This window comes from Drosophila virilis, chromosome 4, assembly GCF_030788295.1.
Source record: "Drosophila virilis strain 15010-1051.87 chromosome 4, Dvir_AGI_RSII-ME, whole genome shotgun sequence".
NCBI classification, from domain to species: Eukaryota; Metazoa; Arthropoda; class Insecta; order Diptera; family Drosophilidae; genus Drosophila; species Drosophila virilis.
The window spans coordinates 15,545,790-15,571,069 of record NC_091546.1 but is presented as its reverse complement, the minus strand read 5'-3'; the positions used below and the strand labels follow the sequence as shown (position 1 = coordinate 15,571,069).

General features: G+C 38.9%; 1 protein-coding gene across 1 annotated transcript in view; it reads left to right on the top strand.

Moving 5' to 3' along the window:
* The first annotated feature begins 544 nt into the window (after positions 1 to 544).
* The window catches only part of haf (leucine-rich repeat and fibronectin type-III domain-containing protein hattifattener), a 73,320-nt gene continuing 48,584 nt past the window's right edge, over positions 545 to 25,280 (top strand). Inside the window, exons 1-2 of the mRNA XM_070209328.1 lie at positions 545 to 571; positions 16,336 to 16,375. The gene's annotated coding sequence lies outside the window, so the exon portion shown is untranslated. The remainder of the gene's footprint in view (positions 572 to 16,335; positions 16,376 to 25,280) is intronic.

Sequence of the window (25,280 nt, the reverse complement as noted above, 5' to 3'; positions counted from 1 at the left end):
CCACTTTAGTAGTTTTTTTAAATAAATATTTTCAATTGTTTTGGCAAACAGGTTGCCATACGCAACAACAACAACAACAACAACAGAGTCGCACACCTGCAGGGCCTTCAACAAATGCTAACGAGGAAAATCCACGTGAAAATTACAAAGCCAAAAACGCAAACCACATAAAATTTTCAAAACAAAGCGCGCGCGACAAATAAAAGGCAGAAAAACAACGAAAAAAAAAAATTAAAAAGCCAAAACACAAAAAATGCTGGTAAAAAATTAAAAAAAAAAAAAAAACAACTAAAAAGGAATCAAGCGCTCGCATTTTGTCAAGCAGAAAAGGGCCAAGCGGCAATAAAAGCGCACAAGTGGCTGCTGCTATAACAACAACAACAACAACAACAACGACAACAATTGCAACAACAACAACAACTGCAACAGCAAGAAAAGGCAGCGACCCTGTGAAATATAAAAACACAAAAAACTGAGGCCCCAAACAAAACCCTTTTGAACCCGCAGGCAGGAAAACGCTTGTTTCGACAACGCAGTGACAAAAACAACAACAACAAGAACAACCACACAGGTGAGCAGTGCATGAATGAGTTGAATAAATGAATGAATGAATCGAATGTGGGCGGCGGTGGGTGGTGCCCCGCCCTCTGGCCCCACTGGTTGGCAGCGCCTGTGCGATTGAGTGATTGAAAACTGATAAAAGAATAATAAAAGGCGCCGCCGCTCACAGGTTTTTTCTTTGCCTTTTGTCAAGAGCAGGGCAGCAGCCGTTCCCCGCAACTCCCGTAGCCTGCCACAGGCAACAGCCAAGCCCCGCGGGCCAGCTCAATAAGCAATTAATATGCACAAGTGTCTGTGGGGGCAGCCCCCGAACTGAATGCGAGCTGAGTTTTTCATTTGCCGGCGCACGAATTGCGGAGGAGCGGGCGGAGGGATTGCGTCTACAACAATGAACGTTAACCAAAATCGCTGCCATAGCCCGAAAATCCAAAGTGGTTTTCCTCCATTCTCCCTGTGTGTGTGTGTGTGCTGGTGTGTGTGTGTGTGTGTGTGTGAAGGAAAAACGTGGCACATTGTTTTGGTTTTGCCGCCCAACAAAAGCGACAAAAAAATTGTATTCAACACAGCTTTTTTTTTTTTCATTCCTTTATTCTCCTTTTGCTTTGCGGGATCAATGACAAGCGCCTAATTTAATTTTTTAAATTTTTGGAATTTTATTTAAAATTTGTATTCTGTTGAGTTTTTTGAGAAGAATTCCTTGGGATAGCGAAAAAAATATATGCTCTCTCTCTAATCGAAAAATAATTGCTTCTCTCTTATCGAAATTTAGCTTTATTTAAATGTGTCTATTATATCTCTTCTTTCAATTCTATTTATTATTTTTGTATCATATTCCTTATGCAATTAGATTTAACAAGTTTAATCTGTAAATTATTACCAATAATTGACTTTAATTTTCATAATCGAAATTTCCTTTTGTCAACGCAACTTCTCTCAACTCATTCTCATGGGAAATTCAATTTTATTTTGCGCTGCTAGAAAAACCATAAAAATTCTTTAGCGCTTTGCTGATTTGCTAGACTGTGATTATTTTTAGTAGCTTTAGCTTGATTTTTTACTGTTACAGTCACGACTTAGCTAATCAAAGCCAATTTATATGCGTCTTTGTCCCTGGCAAAGGGGGGCGAAAAATAAATACAAGCACAAAAAAAAACTATTCTATAATCCAAAGTTTGTCGCAAAAGTTTTACAAGTGAAGTTGATAAAAAAAATGGGGAAAATAAATATAAAAAGCATCTTTGAGGGAGAAAAGAATGTAAAAACAAAGAGCACAAAGGGTCAACACAAACGGAGTCGGAGACGGAGACGGAGTCGAGCTGGGGTCGAATTGCAGCCAAATATCGCACATGGCACATATAGCAGAAGTTCTTGTCGTTTGTTAAAATAGAAATTGAAGAAAACTCCAAATTCACTGAAGACGAAGAAGAAGCGGTAAACAGACAGTCAAAGGCAAAGCACAAACATGTAAAACACAATAAAAGTGTCTAACTGTTTAAAGAAATGAAAGTCAAATTGTGTGTGTTCCGTCTGAAACTCGTATACCCTAACCCTATCCCTATCCCCCGCGCTGCCCTGCCCTGCCATGCTGCTCGCAGCATCATCTATGGCATCATTAGCGGCAATTGAGTTTTGGCCAAGTTTACGAGCGTTTTGCCTTCACTCTAGTCACTCTTCACTCTTCACACTTCTCGCTTTCAAGTTTCTCTCTCTTCGTCGGCAACAGCTTCATCAACTGTTTGCGTTGATCGTGAACTCGAAAAATATTTCGAAAAAATGTGCTAAGGTGCCACCGTTGTAGTATTATGCATTGAAAGACGAAAGGCTCTCTGACTAACTCGAGAAGAAAGCGTGCAAATCTTGTCAGAGCACCTGTATGTGTGTGTATCTGTGAGTGAGTGTGCCTGTGTGTGTGTGTGAGTGAGTGTGTGTGAAGCTTAGAAACCGCAAGCAGAACGCACAGTGGATCATTTTTCTGATGCTTGAAATATAAATTTGCATAGTAAAGATGAAGAGTTTAAGAATAAGACTGAACAACTATAATAATCATTTATAACAATAATAATAACACCAATATTTTAATGATGATAATAATTAAATACTGATTATTACGATCTATATATCTGAAATCTGAAAATAATTATACTTTCTTATTGATTGATTGGCCTCTATATATTATATTATTATATCCTACATGATATGTAAAGCCAAATGCTGGTCAATTCTTGGCAATATAAATAAAAAAATGCTAGAACTTAACACTAAGCCTCTCACATATCATCGACAAACATTCATTTTCAGCTAGTTAAAAAAGTGGTTTAATTAAAACACAAATCAAGTAAAAACTTTAATAAGAAACAATTTTCTGCACCAAAAAGAACCTTTCATATTTTAAGGAACCCCAATCAATTGTTTTCTTTAAAAATTCTACGTTTCAGAAAATTGATTCAATTATGCTTGGCGAGTGCTCGCTTTCTTGATGCAGTTTCCCACATTTTTCATTAATTTTCCTGTTGCTCACTTCCTAAATGATTGTCTTACAATACTTAAGTACAGATCTGAATGGGCATTTCCTGCGCTCGCAACTAACCCAGCCAATTTTGTAGCTTTTTTTGAAGTGTTTTAAAGCAATAATTTTCGTAAAACCCGCCACTTCCGCTCGGGTCAATCATTACCGACTACCTGAAAAAAAAACGAAACGAAAAACAAGAGAGCCCAAAAGAAGTACGGAGAATAAAAATTGTTTCCCACTGTGAAACACATAATTGAATTATGATCACCGACTGTGTTAAGCGTTCACTCAAACAGACAAACTAATGAACACGCCAAGCCAGAAGGGTAGTCAACTGAAGCGCATGATGACGATGGCGATGATGATGACGCTGATGATGGCGATGATGATGGTGATGGTGATGTTGCCAGTTGCAGTTGCAGAGATGCAAAGCGAATGAATGTTGGAAAAAGCAGTGCAAGTGCCAGACCAGACCAGCCCGGACCCAACCCAATCCAGCTGAGAGCTCTGTTTGCCGTGTTACAGCAGCGGCAATGAACTCAAAAGAAAATGCCAGACAAACAGCAACAAAAAGCGGCAGAAGAACCGCCTGAAGATGAGGCAGAAGGCAAACACGAGCAGCAAATGCAACCAACAAATACCGAAAAGCGGCAACATTATCAGCCCAAACAGACTTTGGGTTCCAGATGTGTCCGCTGCAGTCGCAGAGCCAAGTTGAGCCTATTAGAGAAGCAACAACTTTAGTCGTGCATTTCGTAGCTGTAGCTGCAACTGCAGCTAATTTTCGTGTACACCCAACAGAAAAGAACAGCAAGCCGAAAAGGAAATACTCTTGTCTTGTACCAAACGATATATGGAACGTAATTCCTTGATAGGGACTTGCAGTAAAATATCTTGGGAGCATGAATTCTTCATTTTTCGACAGATATATATACATATGAGATAGTTTCTTATGACAGGATTTCGCTCATGTTCGAGAATAAGCTAAGCTCGTACATGGAAAGTATTCTCAATTCCAAGTCTGATCAGCAGTGTGTATAGTCTATATATTTATATATATAGCTGATGGAGATACGTCTCCTTCTGAACGCTACACGTTCCGTGAGAAAAATACAATACCCTACGCAAGGCTTTCATAACCCAAAAACGAAGCCGCTAGAGATAGTGAGAGTGAGAGATTGTGAGAGCAGCGGAGAGACGGGGCAGAGGTCATTCATCTCGCAGAGCGTTTATCACGTTTATCACGCTGACTCGGGCGCTGGCTATGCCGCGTTATTAACATATTTGTATACCCTCTAACACAAATATTAGTTGAAGTGTGTTCAGCGAGCGAAACGTAGTTTGGGTTGAAACTTATTTGTTTTGCTAGATTTAACAGATATACAGACACAAGACTAACTGGAACTTAATACAATTTTTTAATAAATATATGTACATTTTATTGTATACAAATTGAATAACTTTATTTCAATTAACAAAAAATGCGATGAACGGCTGTTGAGCTATGTATTTGTGTCCATGTTAACATAGGTTTCACATGTCTCGAATTATTTAATATCTCTTTTATATCTCTACGAATGTCGCTTAATTCTGTATTTTAATAATAAAACTAAGTATATTAATATTTTATTAATACTACTAATTTTCACTAATTTTTGCATAACCATTTATTTTTTAATCCTTTTTATTTGTTATGCCAAGAATCGGCCTATAACACCGGGCTATAATAAGACAGTTATAGTATATATATATATATAAGTATATATATACATATTTCACGCTTTGTCAAAAACTATTATCAAATATTCATGCGTAGTACAGATTTATATAAAACTGAGTTTGACATATTTATTGATAATACCATATATATATATTATATAACGATTTTTTTTGTCTTTGGGAGATACATTAAATAATAAGTTCGCTCCTAAATACTCAAATTTTAGAAAATGTATTCATATGTAAAAGATTATTGCTTACATTTGTTCTAGGGTAACTTGCAGTCATAATTTCGGCCATCTCATGCTCTGGACTGCTGTTGATATTTTTGCCCCATTTCCTCTACACGCTTTACAAGAAAAACACCACAGCCATGGGCCATAGCGGCACACACACACACACACACACACACACACACACAAAGAACCATTCCACAGCACTCTTCCTATCATTCTCATACTTTGTCGTGCCCCTCCACTCTGCCTGCCCCCTGCTGCTGCTGCTGCTGCTTCTGCTGCTGGTGACGCACAAGTTGGTGCCCTTTATGCATTTTAGAATGCTTCGTGTTGCCTGTTTCTGGTTACTCGCATCGAGTTTGGTTACTGGGGTTTCGGCCAGCAGGAAATGGCCAACATTAGACAGTTGGCACGTGTTTTGTGCAGCTGCATATACACATACATAAACACACAGATACACACACAGATGCATACAACATTTTTTATGCAACCAGCGAACGGAAACGCGACAGCAACATTCTATGGAATTTGTTTATAAACCAGCTGGATGTCAACTGTTTGCATTTGGGGCTTATACTTAGGAGGGTTAAAATATTTTATTATTATTATTATCATGACTGCAAAACCAACGAAAGAATTTTATGGGGTTTGGTTTACGGTGCAGTCCAAGCTTCGGCTATGAAGCGGGTTCAACATATCTGTCGGTCGAAGCTATTCAATTTATTATGAATTGTTCAAACATTCGTATTAAGATAAGTCTTTGAGCTATGCAAAAGTTGGGCTGTTCTCTATTAAACTAATTCACTCTAAGCTTCGGTTCGTGGTAACTATGTTTCAAAGTTGTAGGTTTGGAACCAAAGAAACAATCAGTCGAAAAATAGTTTTTGTCTGACAATAAATTTCATATTTCAAGATATTTTCATCAAACCCAGCATTAGGAAGCTAGACCATGCTCACATATCTGAAAAAGAGCAACGTCCAGGGTATAGAATCATCGTTGTGCCAAGGATATATAACTCTATCGTTTATATTATTATTCTTGTTATTATGATTATAATTATTAATATTATCATTATTATTACTATTTTTATTGTTATAATTATTCTAATTATATTTATCACTATTTTCTTAGAGCAGATCAAACTTATTTGACATTTTTATGTGCTGAAAAGAATGCTGAAAAGCAGATCGTTTATCTTTCATCTTAGGTGGAGCTAAGTAAGTTGCCAACAGCTCGATTGTCTACTGATTTATGCAGTGACAGGCGGAGGGTTGGCGTTGAAGGATGCAGGGTGGAGGGTGGAGGATGGGGGTTTCCGCAGCTCATTCATCTCATTAAATTCGCCCTCGCTCTTTTAGTTTGGTGTCACTCTTCTCATTGTTGGCAATTCTTTAGCACTCAAAAGTCACGCTCTCCAAACAGCTGCTGCTATTGCCTTGGCCCCTGCTGCTCTAACCCCCGCCCTGGCCTTTCTGGCGTCTTGCAATAGCCCCTGGCTATTCCCAGCCCCATTCGCGCAATATCAACAGCTTGCAGCTTCTGGCCAGCCCGTTGGTCATCATCGTGGGTTAAAACGAGATGCAACAAGGGAATAAAGGGAAAAAAGTGCCGGAAACATTTTATTCTTTTGTTCTCGTTGGTATTCTTTGGCTCACAGAGTTTTCTCCGTTTTTTCCGGGCAAACGTTTTCATAGTTTATTTTGTGGCTCATTTGCATTATTTTAATTCATTTCGCTGCGGTAATCGCCCATCGTTTCAGCCCTATAAATAAAACCGAATGAATTCTAAAGTGAAAACTTCAAATTGAGAAAATGCTACGATTGCGGCCGTTATGCATGTTGCATATAATTAATTTTCGACCGAGTCCAATGAAAGGAAAACCCCAACAAATGGCAACAAAATAAAATAAATATATTTTATTAAAAAAAAAACAGGAGAAGAAGAAGCAGAGGAATTGCAATGAAATCATATGCCAAAGTTTGCAATTCAATTTATATTTTCAAAACGAAAGCCAAAAGACAAATTACCAACTTTTTCGGGCCAACTGAAATCATAGCAGATAGTTTTACGCTATTTCAGGTAACTCACGGCAGAGGGGCTAAAAATGAAAGAAGAGGAGGACAGGCAGTATAGATTCAGACACAAAAGCCATAGGAAACTTGGTCCTGGCAAATGCCAGCAGGACACTTAAAACAAATTGCAATTTGTTCCATGCCAACACTCAGTACATATTGAGGGGTTAAAGGACGGGCGCGGTCTCTAGGTGGGGGGAGTGGGGTGGCTGTCTTGGCTTTTTCACTTGCTGCGGAGCCTATAAATTAAGTGCTGCAATTAATAATTAAAATGTGTGTTAATTGAAGAACGGGGCGCCTAACATTTGCCGCCTTCGGCTAATTGCAATTTCAATTAGGCGCATTAGAAATGCAAGAGAATTTCTCTTTCGCCCGCTTTCTGGTAAATAATATTCTGAAAATCTAATCAACGCTTGTTGAAAGCCAACGGGACTCCAGAAATTGGCCAAATGAATTTATGGGGTTAAGAACCTTTCTAATCTCAACACATTATACCATTTTAATTCTCTTAAATTGCTAATTGTATGTGTTTGTGTGAAACAGAAATTATGTTACCTTCATGAGAATATTATCAAATATTTTATAAGTTTATTTGGACCCAAGTAAAGCTCTCTTTTTGAATTGTTTTATTGAAATTGCAAACGTTTTTATTGACAGATTAAAATGAATGCTGACAGATTATAAGCTTAAAGCTGTTGACATAGAGATATCCTTGGAACTCTCATGTGAGCATAGAGAGTGAGATAGTATGCATGTGTAATTCTGCTTTGTGATTCGTTCTTAAACGTTTCGATTGTCTGTTTGCTTTTTATTGACAGGCTATAGTGAATGATAACAGATTATGACGAATATGCTGTTGACATAAACTCCAAAAGAAAGAATCACTTATCTATTCGGTCTTACGGGAGAGAGAGAGAGAGAGAGGGAGAGACAGTATGGATGCTTCATTATGCATTGTTTTTCGTTCTTATGCTTTGTACCTCATTCGTAAACGTTTTCGATGAAAAAGTATATGTGTGTATACCATTTCCCCATAAATGTCATTAAATACGACTTATTGTTGAATATTTACGACGCCAGCCTGTTATTGAAATAGATTTATTTCTTGGAACAACTAATGACGTTCGAATAAGTAGATTATATATTTGATGCAAGCGCAAGATATGCCTGGCAGCAATTATATTATTAAAATATCGCCAGTTGTTATGGTAATAATATATATATATTCATGCTATTCTTATCACATTTTCATTTCTTTTCGTTTGCTTCTTCTCTGCTTGCGCACCATTTCATTTGTCGTAGGCCCCAACATTTTTCGCTGACAATTCGCAGAGCCAACCGCTTTGTGCCCAACTCATATTTCATTCCCATTTTCATTGTGCGAGTGGCGCGTAACGAGCAAAGGATGCACCGGACGACTGTTATCCTGACTGCCGTCTGCTGAATATTTCAGCTAGCTGGGGAATCAGTGAATCTTTTATTACATAACACGAATTAGATTTTTGTGGGGTTCCACTGGTTCCTCGGGGTCGCCTCCTGCCTCAGTTGCGCCTAAATGCTCCGCTGTTGCTCTTCGGCCCCGACTCGTGTGGCATGCCCCTCACGTTTCGCTCGGCCGCGTAATTGAGTTACGCTCCAAGCACTGGACGACACACTCGTTGACTGCCCGGGCCAGTGCTCACATATCGATATATATATATGTATGTATTCGCCAGATATGTATGTGCATTGATTATTAACATCAATCTGCGTATTGGCTTTATTTCCACTTTTTGTTTTCTCTTTTTCGGTGCTTCACTGTGGCACAGTAGGCAATTAGCTTGCAACACATGAATTCAATTGCCAATTGCGAATAATTTCATTTTATTTTTTCTGCCAATTAGTTAATTAATGTTGGTGAAAATATTTCGTTGGCTTCGCTATGTAAATGTTGTACAAAACGGTGCGTTAATTTAACGCAAATTAAAACTGACAATCAAGCAAAAAAATTGTAAGTATCAAAAACAAATGCAATTAATGGAAATTTTATTTCATAAAATGCACAAATCATAATTTCCGATATACAAATATAAAAGCATGTCAAATAACTTTTTGCTGCATAAAAAAATTAAAATATGCTTTATTCACACCTGGCTGATAAAATGGACAACAACAACCTTATGGAATTTAAGTAATTCCATATAATTGAGTATGTTTAGATACAGCTGATTTTGATAAATTTTAAATAAACATATCTTTAACCATTAAACATGAACGTGTGAACGCAGCTTGGATTCTGCGTGCAACAAACAGAACAAGTTGCAATTATCACAAGTCTTGTATGTTATGTGCACTTCATGTGCCTGCCAATGGCCAATAACCAGATGCAGGTCCACAAATCGAGCGCAACATTAAAAAATCACGATTGTCAATTAAATGCCGCTTAATTCGTAGCTGACAAATGAATAAATACATAAAAATGGCTCGTTACGTTTACATTTTGTGCAATTGTGCAACATTGCGTATGTGTAATTTTGCACAATTAACCATTTCAATTGAAGTTTTGCAATTTATTTCCTGGCACTCGGTCACCTTGCAGCGCTAAATTCTAATTTTCATTTCAAATGAAGCAAAAATACCAGAAAAATACAAATGGAAAAACTGACATACTTTGAAATAAGAACGAAATGTGAAACTGATTAGAGCCAATTTAAATGAGTATCAAAAATTTCGTTGCAAGCTCGGGAGTGTAGCGCAAAAATGTGTAGGTAATATAAGTTGAAAGTGCCCGGCGTAAAGATACCCTGTAATGAGCTGCAAAGCAACAGCGAGTGTTTATGTCTACATACAGGCAATTTTATTGTTTGTTGTTTGAACAAAGTAAACTTGAGGGATTTTAAAAAAAATATTTCGGGCAAATACATTTTGCAGACTTCGTTCTTTTCTTATAATGTATTAAAAGGCGTGTGTGGAAAATATTTTAGAGGAAGGTTAAAGCCGTATTTGTTCTATGAGCTGTGTTACTTTCTGCCACAATAAGGCTTACAGGGCATTAAAGCAGGAGCAACTGGTTGACTGATGTGTCTAATTGACTGCATGACGAACTGACAAACTGATGGATTGGACCGACTGCAGAAAGCCAGCGAACAGCAAAAGTGCCTGACCCAAATACCTGGCGTTAAAACAAAGCAAAACAGCAACAACAAAAAAATGTTTCTAATGAGGCAAATTAAGCAAGAGTCAAACAATTAAAACAAAAGCAACAAATGAGCGCATAATTATTTTATAATTAAATTCCATTTAACAAAGTCCACACACACATGCACACACAGACACACACACACACACACACGTGTGTGTGTTGCTCTTGTTGTTGTTATGCGAGTTGCTTAATTTTGTGTAAACTTTTGTGCATTTTTCATGGGTTGACTTTCCGCCAGCGCCATTGGCCAAAAGCGCAACAGGTGTAAATTACAACACGGCGCGAGCAGTGCTTAGCGAAACATTGGGCCAAAGGGAGTGAGGGTAGGAAGCAGTGATAGGGTGGGGGGAGGGTCAGGTAGCAGCGGGTAAGCGGTGCAGCCATAATCGCTGTAATCAACTCAATGAGCAAAAATTCTCTTCAAACTGAAAATTAGTTGAGCTTAAAACAGAGGGGGTGGGGGGAATTGTTGAGCAAGATGAATGGGTAACACTTGGTGGCATGCAACCAAAGTTGTTATACCCCTTAAAGTAAGTGTGAGAAGGGATATATTCATATATACTAGCAGGTAGAGCATTTAACATTCTAACCAAAACACAACATTTACTTTAACTAACTTATTTGAAAAAAAATTTGAAATTTGGCATCGAAACTGTACGAAAAAGGGTACCAAAGGGGTAAATGGACTTAAATATATTTTTGCACCTCAATTGTCAATTAAAAGGTAAAAAATATTTGGAAAATATCAAATATTGTTACCAAAATTGGCTTAAGTGCTAGATCAAGCGTGTGTTTTAACTAGTTTACAATCTCAATGGATTTAAAATTTGTGCAGAATTTTATTTAAAATGAAAAAGTATGTTTAATACCCTTGTAGACATGTCTTTTTCGCAGATATGTGAACACAGTGACCGGTTTCTATGACAGGTATATAGTGGTTTGATCTGCTCCGACTATATGTAACGGCTGTAAGAGAAGTCGCATAGGCACAGGCAAACGAACATAGCTATATAAACTCGGCTGATCTAGAATTTATATACTTTATGGGTCCGATATGTCTCCTTACTTTCTATAGGGATATAGAAATGCGTAGTTGACGAAGAATCCAATACACTTCAGGATATGACTAGATTGTGAATTTTATTGGGAAAAAGATATTAAGAGAATCGTAAGGCAAGCTATAAAAATCTTAATAAAGTCTTTTTTTTTAAATATATGTGTCAGAAGACGGCATCTTGCCAAGAAAACAATTAAATACACGTGTTGTCGCTTTGATTTGAACAATTGTTAGAGAAATAATACAAATAATAATTGTGATAGTAATAATGTTATTTATTTTTTTCGTTGTATTTTCTTATTGCCATTGTTGCAATCGAAGCGGCCACAAATTGGTGAAAGTCCACACAGATATTCGAAGAAGCAGCGTAGGCTGTCAGGCGTTGGCTTCTCAGGTGCGTGCAACAATTTGCGCTGCCTCCGTGTGTGTGTGTGTGTGTGTGAGTGAGTGTGGGTGGTGGCAGCAGCAAGAGAGAAAAACAAGAAAAAGAAACAAAAGAAAAATGCCTGCTTGTCGGAAAACAAAAACAAACGAATAAAAATACAACAAACTTCATTGAGCTTCTTGAGAGATGGCGTCGTGAACTAGTTTCCATTTTAATAGCCCATAGTTGTCGGCTGCGGCAGCAACGGCAGCAAAGAGAGCATGAAATGTGCAACGAATTGTGGCAGCCACAAAGATTTATTGAAGCCCAGCCGCGGCCGGGGCTATTAACAAAATTACTTAACAAGCGGCCAACTGCAATGGACAGCGGCAAATGCATCGCATTTTGGTCAAACAATCCCCAAAACAACCAACAACAACTTACGACAACAACAATAGCCGAGCGGCAACTGAACAACGCTGAATTATTGCCAAGCGAGTGAGTTTTGAGTTTTGGCTAAGGCGAACCCAAGAGCTATTTCTGGAGTTTGGATACACTGGCTCATCCATTGGCTTGGGTCTGGGTCCGGTCTGGGTTTGTTCTGAGTGCCAGGCGATATATTCTATTTAATTGCATTCGAGGTCGATGCCAGCACAAAGCGCAGCACTGCAGCCAGAAGGACACTAAGCCTGGCCCTAACCCACTTCCCCTAACCTGTCCCCTCTCCTCCACTCTGTGGCCATCTCCAGCGGCGTGCGAGCTGCTGCTGCTGCTGCTGTCTCGGGGGTCAGTAAAATGTTAATCTCGGACTTTAAGCTGACAGCGAAAGAAGTAAAATGTGTAATAGCACCAAATATACGTAATGCGTTGATTTATGCTCTCAATGCAGTTGCTAGAAAACTACTTGAAGCAAATGCTGAATCCTTTGTCATGGGAATTTAATTAAAAATGTTCTGTTTAAGGTAGTGTAAAAGGGGAAAGAATGCCGCAACGAGCTAGCGATAGACACTTAGGCACTTTATTAGACAATAATTATTTAAGCACTTTAATTATATATTTTTAAATGGATTTAAAATAAATGGAGTATAACTTCTGCATATAAAATCTACTCAGTAAGGGCCAGCTACCCACCATAAATCTTACATTAGATAAAACTCATTGAACATGCCGCGAACGTGGCTCCAATTTTCTCATGAGCATCGTTTACGAATGCGGCACAAAGAGGCATCGATGAATTTGATGCTCTCGCTAGAGTAAATCGCTCACATTTAGTTTAACAAAAGCTCAAGAAGTTTTCTATATATTTTAAGACTTTATAGTCGATCCTCTTGTAAATTTTATTATAATATAATTTCGCAAATGCTTTTCAACTATTTTTTCTCGTTTTGGAATTGACAATATGATATTTCTATTTTGGGGGGAAACTGCATGAAAGAATAAAATAATTTAAAATATTATCTATGACAAGAATCGGATAGCAGTTTTAGCTATAACATACTAGGTATGATATCTTTATGTAGAGGCCAAAAATTTGAATGGAAATAAGTTGTATAATATTTTTTAAATATTTTGTTCCCTTTTCTTTCTGAGATTATGATTCTGATCTTAACAATGCAAGGCCTTTGTTGGTAGCCTTAAAACATAACCACAGTCAGCAACTTTTTCTTTCCGTCGCGTTTAAACTATCTTTTCGAAGTGCAAGTCACTTGATTTTGCAGCTCGTGCTGCACACGCCCCCTTGCCAATTTGCGCTAACGACGCCCCTGGCGCAACGGGCTCGCTTTTCATTTTTAGGGGAGGCAGCAGGTCCAGTCACAGTTTTACAGACAGCGCAACACACACAACAAAAGCAGCAACAATTGTAGCTGCAATCGCGGTTGCCGCCTGCCAATCGGCAAAGTTGCAAGCGGCAAAGTTGACGACCGCAGCGACTAAAAAACAACAACAACAACAACAACAACAACAACAGCAGCAGTAGCAGCAGCGACAACAGCAACAGACAGCAGCAACATCGATGCAATTTGTTATTTTGAATTTTCGCAATTTTCGAGCTCAAACTATTTTTGTGCGCGAGCAAAAAGCAATCACAGAACGCAGAACGAACCCACAAGAGGCCTTTGCTGCCAACTTGGTTAAAACATGTGAGTTGCGTGGAGTGGCTGGAGGGGCTGGAGAGGGGTACGGGTGTTCATTTTGGGGCGGCACACCACTGGCAGCTGCTTTGTGCTCAGACCTCGACAGGCTGCAACAAATATTTAATTAAATGTTGCTTTGACTTCGGGGTAAGAGTTGGACTACAATCGGACAGACCTTCTAGACGCAGCTCGACGGGAGGTTGGGTTTATTTATTTGTGGGTGTTTTTTTTTTTTTTTGCTTCCCCCGTAGTGCCCATTGAAGGCCATCATTAAGCCATGGCATTGATAATGATTGGTGCGGAGCCAATAAAAATGATACCTTCTGCCAAGCTAAATATAAATCTTGAGCTATTTTTGCGGCTGGCCACTTCTTATACTCAGCACGTTGCCAATTTCAAGTAGCTCCAATTGTATAGCGTGGGGCTCCCATTCCCTGTCAATTGATTCGATTTATGCAGCTCTTCTTCTATTCTTGTTTTTTTTTTTTTTTTTGCCACTCACCTCTGACTGCTTTTAATCCTGCACTTTAGCACCGAGGACATTGAATTCAAATTCCAAGTCAAGGGCTAAATAAACCCTGCCACGTGGCGCTGACAAGAGAGGGCCCAAAAAGAAAGCTTTTCTCAACTTTTTCGCACTAGCTGCTTTGCCTGTATACCCTGTAGTTAATAGAATAATGGCTTGTCGTATCTACATATGTGACAGGCTAAATAAGGCATATCTAATGATATGGCGTTTCAACTTCTTGCTAAACTTCATTTCAATTATGATTTTGTTTTATTTTGACAGCAACAATAAATATAAAGATATAGCCTCTGAACTTTTATCTATAATTGCAAAGTTTTATTTACATATTCTCAAATTATAACTTAAAATATTACTCAAACTTATGACTCATATTCTCAATCTAGACAGGGTAACTGGAAGTCATGCACTTCCCACTGCTGCATTATTATTAGCCTTCAACTATCTCGCAACCATCCTCTGGGCAGGGTATCTGCATGTCGTGTAATCCCTGCTGCTGCCTTCTTTGCCTTCGCTCTTGCAGCGAACATATTTTATGTGTCTATCAATTCGACCTGTAGACTGGCAGCCACCGCGCATCCATCCTTGAGCCATACAAAAATGCTCCTATAAAGATACATATACATACATATATCTATATAAATCTATATATATGTATATATCTTTAGACGGAGGCGTCTGCCAGTCTGTCTGGCTATCTCCGCTCACTGTTTCTCGCCATGCAAAATTTATTGAATTTAATATGCATATTGCAATAAAATTTATGCATTTTTCTGTGTCCTTTTTTATTTCAGTTTTTCTTCATATATTTTATTATTTTTTTTTTCCATATCCCTTTGTCATTAAATTTGCAGCGTCAAGGCGTAAATTTGTTGCTGCTTTCCCGGGTGCACAGGATTTTCAATATGATGTTGCTCTTTTGCCGAGAAATTTTGATAGTTGCCGGCAGCTGAGTAAAATATTTTCATAAATTTATATATAAAATAGAAAAATCCTTATTCCTATCTGCTGAGTATCCTGTGCTATGAAATTTATGAACTATTAGCAAGCGAAAGCATAAACGTCAAACTTTCGGATAAACGCTTTATGATTATTTGCCAACTTAAGTAGGAAACTGTGCTTAAGCATTCTTTTCATTTATTAAATGTTCAACTTTGCACCTTCTGTCAGCTCAATACAATTAAATTGATGAAACTACATTTTCAAGATGATCAAATTTGAAAAACAATTTTTATTTAATATATATTATATAAGTTGAACGTACTTCCAAATTACGACCAAAGCCTTCAGCTTTATATTTATATATATTTTATTTCCTATTTAAAAAGGAGAAATAAATAAAAATATTATTTAAATTGTGAATGCGGCTTGTCTGAATGTGACTCTGATATTTGTCATATATTTGTGAGTAAAAAGGGGCATTTTTTGGATTACGTTTAAATAATGAAAGTAATTTGTGTGAATGTCATTAAGACAATACATTCTAAATCCTAACTTCGAAATGCAGAATAGATGTCAAACCAAAACTCGGTCATGCCAATCGCTTTAGTCTTGAAAGATTTTGAGCTTTCCGTGCGTTTTATTTAATTCAATCTAAAACCATCATTTTTGGGTAAGCTTTAATGTAATTTTAGTGCAGTCAAGTTTTGACAAGCTCTTACACAAGCTAATAATAAATAATTTCAAGAGCGTTTAAAAAGGGCTCAAGTTTTTCATCTGACTAAGCTTTAATGTGCTTGGGATGAATTTATTATGCTCCTAAAACTTTTATTTTTATTCAACTTACATATAATACAATTTATTTATATTTAAGATTTTCAATTTAACAGCAATAATGTACAAGATTTATATAAATTTTTGATTTAGAAGTTCTTATTGATCTTTCATTCATTTGAATTTAATTGTATAATAAAATGGAGAATTTATTATTATTATATTTAACTTATATTCTTTAAATTTCTTCTGTCTTTTCAGGTATGTCAGCCGCTTTTACAAATTTGAACCGTTCGCCAAGGTAACCCACAAAACTTCCCATGCTCTTTGACCTAGTCTCCCAATTTTCGCAAAGCTCAGCTAATTACATTTAAAGCTACTGTATTTATGTTGTGCGTGTGTGTGTGTGTGTGTGTGTGTGTTTGTTGATCACTTTTCACAGAGTGCTCTCGAATGACCCATTAAAATAAGCCATTAATTTTTAGCCAATGACCCTCTTAACTGCCAGCAGTCGAGGGAGCTAGAAAAATGTTTGGAAACGTCAAAAGCAAAAGCCAAATTAAAATAGGAAAATAAAATACATATTTGCCGAAACGCACATAAAACTCAAAATAAATATGCAATTAACGGCAACAGCAGCAGCGACGGGGCGAGGGGCGGCCAGTGGGCGTGGCAAAGCGCCACTCTAAGCGCCATAAGTTTGTGCGAAATGTAGTGTGAATTCCATTAATTAGCCATAACGGGCCCGGAGCCGGGGCATGTCCATTTTCCAATTGATCCGATTGGCATATGTGTAAGCCACATGTGGCGCGTGTGTCATGTGTGTGGCCAATGTCGCATGCAACATTTAACTGCAAAGTACAAGAATAGGGCAGAACATGAAACGCACATAAATGCGGCTAATTGTCGGTCAAATGGATGCCTGAAGGTCAGCTTACAGGCTGTCACACGCACAGATACGTAAGCAGCGACAACTACAGATATATTTGCAGCTACGGATACAGATACATTCGCAGTTATAGCCACAGATACAAAGCGCATAACTAATACTTAGTTGACACACATGCGAGGGCTAATAAACTGGGCTGTGGGGTGGGGGTTGGGCTTGGGCTTTGCCGTAGCTGCGCGCCTTGGGGCCCAGATTAACCGTTAATAGCTTCAAATTGTTGCCACGCTTTTTGATTTTTGGGCATTTCGCTGTAGACCCTCTTGTTTTTGTTTTTCTTTTTTTGTTGTTACGCATTTTTCCACGCTTTTCTTTCTGTTGACTGTTTGGTATGCGACTCAACTCGATTGACTCGTTTCTTTATTGCCTGTGTTGTTTATTTTTTTTGACTGCCTCTATACGGTCAACTTCATAATCATGTTAATGCTAATGATGCCGATGCTGCTGCTGATGATAATGATGATGATGATGACGCTGATGATGCGGTAACTGAATCGCCTTTTGCTCAACTAGTTCCATTCGCTCCATTGGCCAATGTTAGCGTCAATTGCCAATGTTTATCTGGCCATTTGCAGTCGCTTTTCGAGTTCGGCTTCCAATTTCCAATTGAGTTGTACAGTTGCCCGAGAAATACCAATCTCCAAATACACTGTCCAGCATAGTTATGCACATTGCCGTTGAATTTATTGGTAACTGACAGCATGTGAGGATTGAGATAATGATTGCAAATGCTTTTTATGTTGTTTCTTTATAAGCTGGAGCTGGATTTGAGTTGAGATGCCGGAGGGAGAGAGTGAGAGAGAGATGCAGGGAGATATGGAGAGAGAGAGAGAGAGAGTTGGGGGGATACAGAGATAGAGAAAGAGAAATATAGTGAGAGAGAGAAAACAGATAGATATAAATAGAGGGAGAGGAAGAGAGAGAGAGAGAAAATTTTCTATTGTTTGGTATTATAATTTAAATTAAATTTTATGAATGATATGTTACTTTTTCCTCAGGGAAATAAGTATTGCCGAATTTCTTTAAATGATTTTTTACTTAATTCCAAGAAAATGAAACATAATTTCCCTATTATATTTGCTTATATATCTCTTGGCATTGTTTAAATATAGTTTCCCCTTAATTTCGTGTGTCGAATTTCTCAACAAGAGCTATAACTGTTCAATATGTTTATTATTTCTGTTTGACCTAACTGTCAATGGGTTTGTTTATACGTTCTATTGAGCACACTCAGTACATCCCACACACACACGCACACGCACACGCACACACACTGCAATAAACGGCAGTAACTCAAGATTCAGATGACAAGCACCTGAGCTACTTCTTGTTGTGCTGTGTTGCTCATATGAATTACATGGACTGATCCCCACGTAAATCTCTTAGCAGCTTGTTAGGAAAACAACACCAAAAACGGGTCTATGAATACGTCGACGAGTCAGAAAACAGTTACAACATAAATACACAACAGAGGCAAGCTGAAGTCATGCGTATTAAATACCAAAAAAAAAAAAAAAGATAAAAAATAGGATAGAAAAAAAGGAAAATTCAAATCGTTGCGCACGACCAAATTGTAGACAATCATTGGGAAATACACACACAGTGAGTGCGTTTGTGTGTGTGTGTGTGTGCGTGTGTGTGTGTGCGTAAATATTGGTAGTTAGTTATGGCTAAATAGCGCAAAATCGTCTCGTATGTGGCTGACTTCATATAACTGCGTCCGAGTGCTCCACTTGCTAATAATTTATATGAAATGTTAAGCGAGCGTAGAGGGCGGGGAGACAGCGGGGCGGGGCTGGTCTGATTTACAACAATCAGCGGCAACTAAATCAGTGCAACTAACAGTGCAACCTGTTTGAAGTGCAACGCGACACAATCCCGAACGTTGACAGCGCTGCGAGCGCACTTGAAACAAGTTTCAAATGCAGCCAGCAAATTGGCCCGCAAATACATGAACCCCCTGCCCCTTCTCTCTCTCTTCCTCTCTCCCTGGCGAAACTGGCCGCCTCCTTTTATCCCACTCTTTGAGACAGCAAACGCAGCGCGCCGCGTGTTTGGCCAAGTGCAGCGTCCACAACGAACGGGACACTTAACGTTTTGGCCATTGACAACGATTAAAAACAAGTTTCCCCTTAGCGAGTGCCACCCGCTCGACCCGACTCGCCTCGCTGTTAGCCTAGCCATACGCCACATCCTCTGGCCTCCAATGTGGCCCAAATACGCGAGAGGCTGCTGCTTGCAACTGGATGTGGCACCGGGACCGGGGCAGCAACAGCAGCAGCAGCAGCCAACCAGGCGAGTGGCCAGGCGCGACAGCATTGCTGACCCAAATACAAAGACATTCAATCGACGCGCTGCACATGAACTGTATTTTGTATCATATTTTTTACTCTCTTTCTCTTTTTATGGCCTTGCAACAGAGCGAGAGAGAGTAAGAGAGAGAGGGGAGGATTGAGTTGGTCATGAAGTTTGAAAGTCTTGAAGTTTGGTCTTCAGACGGCCACCAAGTACAAACATCTCCTAACTGCTTATAAAAGCGCATTGTTTGGCTTTATAGCCGAGCGGAGCGCGACAGCAGAGCTGTAACTTAAGATCTATAAAGTTAAGGCACATCAAGTTAAGGATATAATAATATTTACTGCATGCTCTCCCTTAAATATCCAGCAAAAGGATATATCACAAGCTATATCCCAAACTCATATTTAACAAATGCGGCAAGACTTTGGTTATTTTATTTTTCTTAGAATTATGATTTAACTAAAAGAAAATTTGCTTCTGTTTTAAAAATGGAAATGTGATTTCAATAAAAAAAATTCCAGCGTATTATCTTACATGCAAATTATATTAACGAAAAATTCCTCCTGCCTTCTGTTTTTCAAACTGAAATGAAACTGAAATGAAATAACAGCAAACTGTACTACATGCCATATTGTATAGGTATGCATTGTCTTAGATTTGATATAAAAATATAAATTCAAAATGCTATGAACGGAAAAAATGACAGCTTTTCAAGTGCTCAACAGACGAGCTGTCGGACAATAATTTTACAGTGCCGTATGCTAGAAAATATATCTTGATGCAGTTTTTGGCAAATTCTAACCCAAAATGTACGAATACAAGTGGAATACTAATTTAAATGTTGCGAATCACAAAAATGATCATTTCATAACTTTCTTTTTTCGTGCAGACTATCCTAACGGAGAGCACGAAAATGTTCCCTTCAAATTCATTATACATCTAGGCAACACCCATTTCCCTCCATTAGGCGAACAAAAATTACGCGACGAAATGATATTATATAAGATGGGATAGATGGTATGAGTAGATAGTTTTGCGATAATTAAATCTTAATGCTATTAATACGAATAGGAATGTGAACTTCACATTCGTCTACATATTGTATTTTAAAGGGCATAAGTACTTCGTTGTACAAAGTGTAGTTCGTGACTCTCGTATAAATAAAAATTGAACGATGTTGGCAAAACGAGACCGAAATGTTGCAGAGCGAGACAGGTGCAACAGGGTCAGTGGGTGCGAAGGCGGAGCGGGGGCGGGTGGCAGGTTGGGTGCACAGTTGGCGAATTGGCGAGTTTTTGTCGTCAACAAAAGCGCGCGAATACAGGTGTGTGTTTGTGTGTGCAGGTGTGTGTAAGTTGTGTATACAGCTGTGTGTTTGTGTGTGTGTATCTGATGATTTACCGTTGTGGCCTCATACACACAAAAGAGCCCGTTGCCTCATACACTTGTGTTGGGATCTGGTCGCCGGCTCGTTCGTATCCTCGTCAAGCAACACACGAGTTGCGGTTGCCGAGCGGGTTCTTGTTGCTCTCTTTCTTGTTGTTGTTGTTGTTGTTGTGCCCATTTGAACGTTAGCTGCACGTAGTTGGCTTGTTAGCAAATGTACGGTACTTTTGCCTCCACACACACGCACACCTCAGCACACACACAAGTGTAAACATCAAAGTGAGACATTTCAATTTTGATGCGTAATCAAACTATTGGACAAGTTTTAAATACAATCCAATTGATTCAGTGAACAAATTGTTTCGTCTTATTCTTGAATGCGCAGCATTTAAAAGCATTCACATTTTTTCTTGTGTGGCCTACAAACGAATTTTCATATCAGTTTTAAGCATTTAATACAGTTTTTGGATTTTATACGGATTCAGGTCCGGGATTTCAAAGCTCCACATCTGACGATGCGGACGCTGAGTTTCAGTGAAAAGAGAGATTAAATAAAACAAACTAGATTCAAAATCAAAAACCGAATAGAAATAACAAATGGGCCACCAAATACCCAGAATTAAAGGATGAAAGTTTTCTCCCACTTTATACTAAACGTAATGCGACGGTTTTCACATATAAAATTTAGTTATAGTTTAACGTATTGTATCCAGTATCAACTACATAGTTCTTGGCCAATGCTGCTGTTAATTTACCAGCTGGTAAATTGAATTCAACTGGGAAAATGTAGGCCTTGATATGTCTTCTAGTTAAATTGCGTCTACAAACTAGCTTAATTGCTAGAAATAATTTGTTTTAATAAAAATTGCACATATGTTTTCTGAAGTTTCCATTTGAAATTTGCCCCTCAAATACCAAAAATTTGTTGTGTTTACATTTTAATTACAGTCCGTATTCTAAAATTTGCACAGTCTTGAGTAAAGACTCTTAGCAAGTATTTAAATTGCTGTAAAACAATGTCTAGACTCTCGAAACTTAATAAATTTGATTTTCATTCTATGGAAATATTTCTCACATGCTGCTGATGATGATAAACTTTTAAAGTGCGCCAAATGAGCGCAAAGCGAGTGGCTGCCGGGTGAAGCGGGCTCTAAAAGAGCAACTAAAATATATGGAAATGGGCACAACATGCACTGCACAGGTGCTTGTCACGCCCACACAATGCCAAAAGTGGGCGGCCAGGCAAAAAAAAAGTACACAAAAAAACAATGACAACTTTTGCAGCTTGAAAGAATAAAGCCCGCCAGTCATTTGCAGTTGGAACTGTGCTGGTTGTGGAATGGGTGTAAGGGGGATCGCTCCTGGCTGGGGCGTGGCGCAGCCCTAGTTGCAACATAAGTATTAGCTTCATTTTGTGCAGCGTTTAGTCAGGACAAGAGGCGACGCATGGGCGGCGACCCAACCGCCGATTCTTTAAGCTGCCCCTTCACACACACACACCCCTCGCCCATCCCCTTGGCAGGGGCTCCTTGACTTGGCTCGTCTTTGTAACTTTGTTTGCTTTTTTGTTGGCTGGCCTCAAATGAATTGAATGTGAAAAATTTAAATGCAAACAGCCGCAGTCAACGCAGCATGCAACCTGCTCTCTGATGCTGATGCTGATGCTGCTGCTGCTGCTGCTGCTTTCTGCTTGCGTTGCATTACACAAGTCGACCTCCGACAACATGCCCTCCCCTCCACAACTTTAGTGCCCCCAATGCTATACAAAGTTCATTGTACCGCGCTTAGGCTAAGAGCCGCAGTCGCAGCAGCCCAAAAGAAAAACGCCGCCGCTTTTGATTGCCAACGGCCTGAGTGAAGCATGACGCTGTTGCACGTGACAGTGGGAGGCGGATAGTGGGGGAGGGGGTGTTGCCGTAAGCGGGGGAGTGCTGCTATATAGTGCTATAGGTAGCCAGGTCATAGACTTCATTGCGCCGGGCCTGTTACTTAGGCCTGGTTAGGCCCAACACACGCATAACATTTTTCTCATATTTGTTTTTCGTTTGTTGTTTTTTTTTTTTTTTCTTTCATTTTTTCTTCTTTTCTGTGAACTCATGAGAAACATTTATTGTTGCAGTGTGTGTGCGTGTGTGTTTTGGGTGCGTGTTTTGGATTTACTGTTACTGTTGGTCGTTCGCATCGGCTGAATGGATTTTGACTGGGCTGCTTTAGTGCCTCGGTAGCTCCGATTGAATATTCTGTCCTGGCGGCAACTGCAGCTGACAATTATTGTATCATATTTTGTTGAGATTTTTTACAAGTACTAGAACAATAAATTGTTGGCCCAGCTACAAATTGGAATGATAGACTGGAAGATACGCTATAGCAAGTTTAGCAGGAATTATGAAGCTTTATCAGCTTTATTAGATGCCGATAATGTGTAGTAGTAGTAGTAGTATGTACATTATTTCGCTTTAGATATTTTCTTATATACATTTTTATATCGCAAATAAAAATATAAATTAATTATTTTTATATTTGGAGCGGGTTACAAACTTTAATTTATTGCGCTTCCTTCAAAAGCAGCTAGCATAACATGATTTATATAAATTTTGAACATCCATTTCACAGTCGAAGTCCATGTCATGCGGTCAGCTCTTTGGCTTTCTTGGTACTCAGCTGCTGTGGACACAATATTAAAGCTGGGTTCGTTGCACTCACAGTCGCACAATGTTTGGCACCTTCTCCGAAATTCGCTCCATTCTCTTTGACTTTGACAAACTGAACTTTCTCGGGCTTGTACGGAGCTGACGCATTCAAAGCCAAACTGAAACCCTTTTGCGGCCCATTCACAGACTTGGCTACAAAATTAGCACTTTGAAAACTACGCATGGCCGGCACATGCCAAAGAAATTAGCGCCTAACCAAGCCGCAAAACCAAACCAACTGCTCTGCCCTTGCTTCTGCCTCTGCCGCTCGCTGACAGCTCACTTCGCTCTTGCCCCGCTAGTTGGGGGTCTCACTTTAGTCAGGTTTATTCGTGGCACTAAATAATACGCCTTAACGCGTTCATAACATTTTGCAGCTACTGAAGAGGCTGCTATTCAAATGCTGCCCGCTCTTTCTCCACCCGGCCCTTCAATGCTCTATATAAATCTGGCCCTGCTCTTGCCACACATTTCGCCCGCAGCGTTTTCATTATGCAGCGCACGCGCTCGCCAAGAGTCCCGGCAGTTATCTATGAAGTCCTAGACGCGCCGACTGCCAGATAAGCAGCCACATTAGCACACACATGCCGCGCCCAGCCCCGCCGGTGCCTGTCACCTGCCCCAACCTCTGCATTATTCAGTTTTTTTTTTGAGAACTCATTCTGCGAGAGTTGTTTATGGAGTAAGTGCTCCATACTTGAGCAGGGAATAATGGCAGGCTTTGTTTTGCTTACAGCTAAACAAACCAAATCTCTGACTTTTACGTGGGATCCTCTAAAGGTCACAGCAATTTGCTAAAGCGACGACTTACTTAGAGAGGGACTTCGCTTTCACAAAGACTACTTGAGGAATAACTTTACATTTATTGTACATTTATTTAGTTAAACTTTCTGTAGATAGTTTTAAATATTTTATGATTTTAGATTAGATCTTGCGCAAGAATCAGACGTTCTTCTTTGGAAAATAGACACTTCTTTGAGTATTAATACAATATTGTATTTATATTGAGAAAATAAAATCAAGCTCATAATATTTAAATTAAAATTTAAGTTGAAAACCTTGAAATTGCCTCGGAGGAATACGATTTGAAAGTTATGCTTTTATTAACATTTATTTATATATATATTAAATATTTTATAAATCTTCACTCAACATTTAAAGGCATTTAAATATACTTATATATCAACAGACGTTCTCTTATAATCGGCAATATATTCTAATTGTGCAATAACTTTAATGTTTACAAACTTAGTAATAGCTTGACTTAACTTAATAGTCTGCTGCCAGGTATTTAAATCTGCCTCGCAAATAGTCCCATTGCGCAACGACTGAACCACCTGGCGTGCCATTGTTCTGTGCTTCATTCATGCCACAGGTCTAGTTTTCAGTGCTATCTTTGTGAGCGCAGTTAATGATTGCCCGCTATGATGGCAAACTTTTCACTAGCAGTCACAACACAACACACACTGCACACACAATACACTCAGCACACTCAGCACACATGCAGTGCACATAAATTACGCATACGCCGCGTTGACCAGCCTGCCAGTCTCAATACATATTTCTGTGTTTCTTTTTTTGTTGTTGTTTTGCTTTGCCTGGCCCCGACTCTGGGGCCATTCATCATTTTTCATGGCGTTGACACTTTCACTTGTTTCAGCAAACAAACAACAACAACAACAACAAGGACAGCGAAAACGACTACAAACCTGCGGCAAAGTTGACAAGTCTATTTTTTATAGCCACACGCCACGCCCATTTTGAACCCATGTCCTGCCGTTTTTGTGGTGCTGGTTACGCGCTGTCAAATTTATTAGTTTCAATATAAATTGACAACACGAAAATTTGTTTATAAATTGTTCGTTTATATGCATATGTATGTAATG